This window comes from Mastomys coucha, unplaced genomic scaffold (genome assembly GCF_008632895.1).
Source record: "Mastomys coucha isolate ucsf_1 unplaced genomic scaffold, UCSF_Mcou_1 pScaffold22, whole genome shotgun sequence".
Taxonomy (NCBI): domain Eukaryota; kingdom Metazoa; phylum Chordata; class Mammalia; order Rodentia; family Muridae; genus Mastomys; species Mastomys coucha.
The window spans coordinates 161954200-161961855 of NW_022196905.1; the positions used below are offsets into that span (position 1 = coordinate 161954200).

The window sequence follows — 7656 nt, forward strand, 5'->3', positions numbered from 1 at the left end:
TACTATTTGATCAGTTTCAGTCCTGGTGCAAAATGCTTTACGCCTCCTGGAAAAGGAACTATAAAGACTAGTAGACATAGCAGGCCAGAGCTTGGTGAAGCCAGTATTTCCAGTATTTACAGGGTCATTGGCCTCTTTTTGAGACTCCTTCCTAGGAAGGGGCTCACTGTGTTTGGAATTTACTTGAGCACAAACCTGGCATCTTGCTGAGACCTCCTGCATCAGGTCGCTCAGTCTGAGTATATCATACATTGGTCTGAGTTCTCAGAAAGTTTTGTGGACCCCAGATGAATAGCCTGGCCAAGGTCAGTTAGCAAAGTGCTGCCAACTGTTTCTGGCTGAAGGATCTTTCCCTCTGCATCACAATGAGGGTTTGAGATGTCAATTTTTTTCTTTATTTTATTTTTTCTTCTATTTCTATTCCTATTTATGAAACCTTTTTCAGGCAATGCTAGGTCAATGGTCATCCTCAACATATCAGTAGTCCCCACTGGTCTCAGGGCCATTTGTCAGGCAGCCAGGTTAGCATCCTGGTTACCTCTTGCCTCAGGGGAGTTTCCTTCTGATGTTCCTGGCACTGAGGAGTAGCAATTTGTAAGGGAAGCCAGAAAGCCTCTGGGGGAGACAAGGTGATCTCTGTTTAATGTCCCCTTCTCCAGTGGCAAGAAGCCCTGTCTCTATCACTCATACCATGGGCATGCAGTCTCTCTATCACTCATACCATGGGCATGCAGTCTCTCTATCACTCATACCATGGGCAGCATGGTCGTGTGGGCATGGGCAGTGTCCCGGATCTGCTGGTGTACCTCCCTTTCCCCATCTGAGAGCCTTGGTCAGATTGACTCCTTGTGCCCTTTGGGAGGAGAAACCTGGCTTGGGCTCAAATGGTTTTGGTTAAAACTACTGCGGCCCTCAAAACCTGGTTTCACTTTCCAACTTTGGGCAGTCGTACTTGAGCACCAGCAAGCTTGCAGCAGGTAAGAAGATAGAGGGATGGAGGTGGTGTGTTTCTTAAACTGGACTAGGGAGTGGTTGCAGAGTAGGATCTGGACAGGGTCACACAGGTACTAGACAGCTGGCCTTCTGGTGTTCCCTGCAGGAGGGCTTCAACTCAGTCCTGGAGTGCTGTGAGAATTTGGGCCTGATCCCCAGTGAGTGCAGGTTTGTTTTTTGTTGGTTTTTTTTTCCAATTGTGTTTTTAGTTTTGTTGTTCTTGGGTTTTGTTTGTTTTATTTCTTTTCATTAATTTTTTTCTTTCTTTGATTCTTTAGGGTCACAGTAGGTGCCAGAATTCTTAGACAGGTGAACCACCTTGTGGGTTACTCATTTGAATATGTATATCACAGAGCATTTCAATGGCCAAATTTTGGCTTAAAGCCCCTTTTCTCATGTCTTTTGTTTCATGGACAAAAGGATGAAAGGTTGTTTGTTTTTTTGTTTTTTTTTTTTTGAGACATCTGGAAACTCTATAGATGGACCTGAGGTCAGAACACCTTCTATGGCCTAACATGCCTTTTCTTTAGTCTCAAGCCAGACTAGGGACTTAGTAAACCTCCACCCTTACCCAGCAAACACTGCTCTCCAGAGGCAGCAATCCCTAGCTACACCAAGGCACTATCACACCTGTCCCTTAGTCTTTGCAATGGGAGTGTGCAGGAGGGCTGCAGTCCTGCTCTGGACTGGCTCCTTTTGCCCCCTCTCCGCTGGTAGCCAAGATGGGTAGCCTCTGATCCAAACAGTTGTTACCTAACATTCTGCAGCCTGAAGACTACACCTCGTGTGCTAATCCCTTGTGTGCATTTCATAATCTAGTTTCCTGAAAAACCTAAGATTTGAGGGCAGTAAGGTAGCATTTCGAGTCTCACTAAATAGTGTCAGAGAATTTTTTAGCCCTTGGGGCAATCTGGTTCTTGTAAGTTTCCCATGAGAATCTCCCTCTGGATCTGTCCACTTAAAAGCAAAGGTGGGCACTGGCAGAGCCTCTCAGGAGACAGCTGTATCAGGCTCCTAGAGGCTCACAGCCATCCATTGGACTGAGCGCAGGGTTCCCAATGAAGGAGCTAGTGAAAGGACCCAAAGAGCTGAAGGGTTTGCAGCCCCTTAGGATGAACAACAATAGGAATTAACCAGTACCCTCAGAGCTCCCAGGGATTAAACTACCAACCAAAGAGTAAACATGGTAGGACTAATGGCTCCAGCTGCATATGTAGCAGAGGATGGTCTAGTTGGTCATCAATGGGAGGAGAGGCCCTTGGTCCCATGAAGGTTCTATGACCCAGTGTAGGGGAATGCCTGGGCCAGGAAGCAGGAGTGGGTGGGTTGTGTGCAAGGGGTTGAGGGAGGGAACAGGTGTTTTGTTTTGTTTTTGGAGATGAAACCGGGAAAGGGGATATCATTTGAAATGGAAATGAAGTAAATATCTAATAAAAATATTAAAGAGAAAAAAGCAGAGTTGGGTTGACGCACGTGTGCCAGTGGGAAGATAGAGAGTATCTTTCTATTCCTGGTCAAGGCAGTGTGCACAGGTGATTTTCTGGAGGAATCAGACTCATGAGATTCAGAGCTCTCAGTTTTCTTCCCAGGCAGGAAGATATTATCCAGGGTACCTGGCAGGACACCATGGCGCCTTTCTCTCCAAGCCAGGCAATGTGGACTGCATCTCCCCTCTGTGATTGCAGGGTTGTTGGGTATTGTGTCTGCATCTCAGCAGCAGGGAGGGAGTCAGTGTCTTTCCTGTCCAGATCAGATCTCTTACTCAACAGCTGTTGGGCTTCCTCCAGCAACTGGGACCCACTTTTGCTTGTAATATTCTAGTTTTTATCAATTCTCTTCTAATATCTGAAGCCTACTGGGTGACAGCTGTCTTTAATTCCTCTACAGAGAACCTAATATGAGGGTGTCCATTAGTTTTGGTCAGTGTTATATATACAGGAAAATACATTTGTCCAGGCTGCAAAGTCAGGCAGCTCTACCCTTGATCCGTCCCAGGCACTTTTTCTTTATTCCCCCACAGAGCAGTAAATTTTGAATTTTCCAAATATAGAGACCACTGGTTGAAAAACAAACAAACACAAAAATCATGAAAGAGGGAGGAGTCAATTCCCCTCCTCCCTCCTTTTTAACCTGGGTCAGCTTAGAGTAGGCAGGGAGCCTGGGGAACTATTTTTACCTCCTGGTGTGCCTTCCAGTTTCATGGGAGGGTGCCCTGGGTAGGAGGCTCAGCCCCTCCCTGACTTCCTAGGAGAACCAGCAGAATCAGGGACCCTGAACAAGAGTAAAGCTACAAGACAAGGAAGAGCTCCAGAGTGTGGCTCCTGGGGTTTTGTTTATTTGTTTTTCTGAGTAATCTGTAAGAGCCAAATGGATTAGGGTCCTCATCAGGAGGGTCTACAGGTCTTAGTCCCTTAAGTGGAGCTTCACACAAAAGGCAGACATTGGTCAATCCAGGGAAAGAGAACAGGGAACCAGGGAACACTGAGCCATCTCTCCAGCCCTTCCCTTTTTTGTTGATGGCCTGAATGGCAATAGCACCAGGAATCAGTGGTGCTAAGGACTTGGGACTTGTTACATTATTTCAGCAGGTAGACTTTAAACAAACACAAGTTACTGACAAACAGGGGAACCTTGTGACCTCCTGCAATGGTGTTTGATACCATCCAGAGAAGATTGCTTAGACATGGGTTTAAGGCAACAGGAAGTCTTTATTTATGAGAGTAGACTTGGTGTTCAGGATTCCACTGCAATTTGAGACTTTCTCCAGGTGAGCTTATAAACACAAAATACATGTCTGGTTTGTCATACTTCACTTGACAGGAACAGTAAGACAGAAAGAGAAATACAGAAGCCAGAAAACAAGATTAGAACATTTATGAGCTTTCACAGAGCTTTGAACTTGGATGTATTAGGTCTTTGTTTTTGTTTGGCTAGTAATACTTTCTCCGTGTTCTTTTTTTAAAGATTTATTTATTTATTTAATGTATCTATGAGTATATTGTAGCTGTATTGATGGTTGTGAACCATCATGTGGCTGCTGGGAATTTGATTTCTGGACATCTGCTTGCTCAGGCAGCCCAGTTAGCTCCAGTTGGCTCTGCTCACTCTGGTCTAAAGATTTATTTTTTATTATATCTAAGTACACTCTAGCTGCCTTCATACACACCAGAAGAGGGCATCATGTCTCATTACGGATGGTTGTGAAGTACCAGGTGGTTGTTGGGATTTTAACTCAGGACCTCTGGAAGAGCAGTCAGTGCTCTTAACCACTGAGCCATCTCTCCAGCCCCTCCCTGTTTTTGTTGATGGCCTGAATGGCAATACCACCAGGAATCAGTGGTGCTAAGGTCTTGGGACTTGTTATGAAGAGACCCAGATTCGGGTCTCTTATCAGGCCGAGGCCATGCACTGAAGGACGACGAGACCAGGCGTTCGGATGCAAGAGCAAAGAGGCTTTTATTTAGGGCTACGGGTACCCAGGCGTCTGCTCTCAAGAGAGTGGCGCGCCGATGTACTCAGGTGCGGGGCTTTTATAGGGTACATGAGCCGGAAGCAGGCATACAGAAGCAGATGAATGGTTACAGGTCTCTGATTGGGTGATGTAAATTAGGCCAGGGTGACTTGGAGTTCAACCTGAGTTCTGTCGGGGCAGTCCCATTGTTCTTGAGATCTCTTGGAGCAGTCTCATTGTTCTTGAGTTCTGGGAAGGAGGATCTCGGGGCGTCCCATTGTCTCGAGGCAGTCCCATTGTTCTTGTTGATCTTGACAGATGGTGTTTTTGAAACATTTCACCCAGGTGTCAGACCACAAAGATCTTGTTTGGCCCCAAACTGGCCTGGGGAACTCTTGGTAATTTTCCAGCTTTGTTTAAACGCGCATTTCGGGGAAGGGTCTCTGGGTTCGGGTCTTTCAGTTACATTATTTTCAGAAAGTAGACTTTCAGAGAATTACACCTAATTTCCTGATCTATGGTTTTCCAAACAGCTCAAAACTTGAAAATTATTACATGCTTCCTATATGACAGAGATATATTTTTGAACACCAAATTGGTTTGTGTTCTTTTTGCATTCCGTATAGAATGCTGTCCTTACAAAACATATTACTGGGATCGCTATCTGAAGCCTTTGCTCCATTGTTGATTTCATGGTCAATTACTTTTCAATTTCTCAGTCTTTCAATACACTTCAAAGGTTTACAATGCTCTTCTTCCTTCCTTCTTTGCTTCCTTCCTCTTTCCTCCCTTCCTTCTTTCCTGTCTTCCTTTTTCCCCCTTCTTTTCTTCCTTCCTTCCTTCTTTCTTTCTTTCCTTTCTTCCTTTCTTTGTTTCTTTATACACTTTTTTTTTAAAGACAATGCATTTTTGGTAGTCCTGGCTGTCCTGAAATTTGCCCTGTATACCAATCTGTCCTTAAACTCAGAGATCTGCCACCCTCTGTCTCTTGAGTTCTGGGATAAGAGGTGTACTTCACTGCTGTGTGGAAAGTACAGTGCTTTTCAACAATTGCTTTCTTGTGGAAATCTAGAAAGTCTCACAAGATTGAAGGAGTAAATAAAAGACACATGGCAGGTCATGTCCATGGTCACTGAGCAGCAAGAGCACGTAAGAAGGGGCTATGCTTTTGCTAGGTCTGGGGAAATCTACTCTGGAAACATGGGGCCAGAAGCCTTGTCAGGAATGAAATGATATTTTTGAGGGTTCTCTTACTTAGGGTTTTACTGCTGAGAACAGATACCATGACCAAGGCAAGTCTTATAAGAATGACATTTAATTGGGTTTGTCTTACAAGTTTAGAGGTTCAGAGGTTCAGTCTATTACCATCAAAGCAGGAAGGAGCATGGTGGCATCCAGGCACACATGGGGCTGGAGCTGAGCATTTCACCCTTTGTTCCAAAGGAAGCTGGTCAAAGACTTGTTTCTAGGCAGCTAGGACAAGGGTATTAAGCCCCTAACCCACAGTGACACATCTACTCAAACAAGGCAGTGCCATTCCCTGGACCAAGCCTATACTAACCATCACATTCCACTCTGTGGCTCCCATAAGATTGTTCAAACATATAAGTCTATGGTCCCATACCTACCCATAGCATAATTAAAAAATACATTTAGTCCAACTTCCAAAGCCCCCAGAATCTATAGCAGTCTCAACAAAGTTAAAAGTCCAAAGTTCAAGGTCTCATCTAAGATTCATCCAATCATTTAACTGTAACCCCCAAGCAAGACAGGATACCAGCTGGGCAATCTCCAAGCTCTGCATCACCACATCTAATGTCAAAGTGGTTTTCGGATCTCCAACTCTTTTTTAATCTCTGTTGACTCCAACAACTTCTTTCTCCTGGCTGATTCCACTCCCTATTAACAGCTTTGCTCTGGCAACTCAAACATCTTGGAGTCTGCTAGGCAACTTCAATGTTACAGTTTCTTGGTTCAATGTCTGGGATCCACACACTATCCTCTGGGCTCCTTCATAGGGCTGAAATGACTTTTCCAGCTCTGCCCTCTGTAGGATTCTTAGCTCAGATTGATCCACTCCACTGCTGTTGCTGGTTTTGGTGATTTTCCCATGGTACTGGCATTTCCAATACACTGGGGTCTTCTGCTGCATGTAGGCTTAACCAATAGCCTCTCATAGGCTTTGTTTATTGTGCCAAGCCTCAAATCCTTTGTGTGACTCCTTCAGTCCTGGGCTGTCAACTGCAACTGAAGCTGCACTGTCACCAATAGCCTTCCATGGCCTCTCAGAGTGCCAAGCCTTAGATGTTCTTCACAATCAATCCCTTCAATGCCTTCAAAATCAGTACCTCCTGGGTGACTCTTCCACATTACCAAGTACAGTTGCAACATGAGGTACAACCTTGGCTGTCTCTGGAACACAGCTTCTTTGTACTCTCAGAAAACACTTCCTAGATGATTTCACCTCTATGATTCTGGTCTCTTCTTAATCACCACTAATTTTTTAGCTCTAACTAACTAGCATTAATTGTCCTAGTAGTCCCTTCTATCCTTGACTCTAAAGCCAGAGTTACATGGCTGGCTGAAGCTGCTGAGTTCTGTTGCTTGCTGGGCCTGGGACATGGCCCCCTTGTTCTATTACATTTATCACTAGCTTTCTATTTTTCAGTGAATTTACCCTCTGCCTAAACTTGGTTATTCTGGAACTTGCTCTCCAGACTGACTTTGACCTCAATGATTTGCATGCCTCTCTCCTAAGTGCTAGGATTAAAAAGGTATGGTCTACCACGCCTAGATTTAAGCTTTTTTTACTTGGAACTTTCTCTGCCCCAGACTAGCTTTGAACTCAAGAGTTCTGCTTGGCTTTGTCTCCTGGAATTAAAGGTGTGTAGCACCATGTCTGGACCTAAACCGCTAGGTGGAGTCTTTCTCCAAAGTCCCACTTCTTTAATCTGTTATTTCTTATGTTAGAATATAGGATTCAGCTCTATTCTACTTCCAGGTATGCCTTTAATATTAGAACCATACATTTTATACTTTTCCTTTCTAAGCTTGTTATGATTGTTCAAAACACTCTTCATGAGACTATCAGAGAATAAAGTCTCTGTTGGGCTTTTTGAGACTTCCTTTGTAAATGCAATTAATATAAATCTCTTTACCATAGCCTCAGATCAAGAGCAAAAAGCCTCCACATTCTGCATCAAAATGCTACA

At 44.4% G+C, this 7656-nt stretch overlaps 2 protein-coding genes across 4 annotated transcripts in view; both read left to right on the forward strand.

Moving 5' to 3' along the window:
- Positions 1 to 7656, forward strand: part of Mcph1 (microcephalin 1) — a 401136-nt gene that overhangs the window by 90733 nt on the left and 302747 nt on the right. The gene's annotated exons all lie outside the window — the stretch shown is intronic.
- LOC116070718 (guanylate-binding protein 1-like) overlaps positions 957 to 7656 on the forward strand; it is a 22132-nt gene continuing 15432 nt past the window's right edge. The window contains 1 exon segment of the mRNA XM_031342168.1: positions 957 to 977. The gene's annotated coding sequence lies outside the window, so the exon portion shown is untranslated.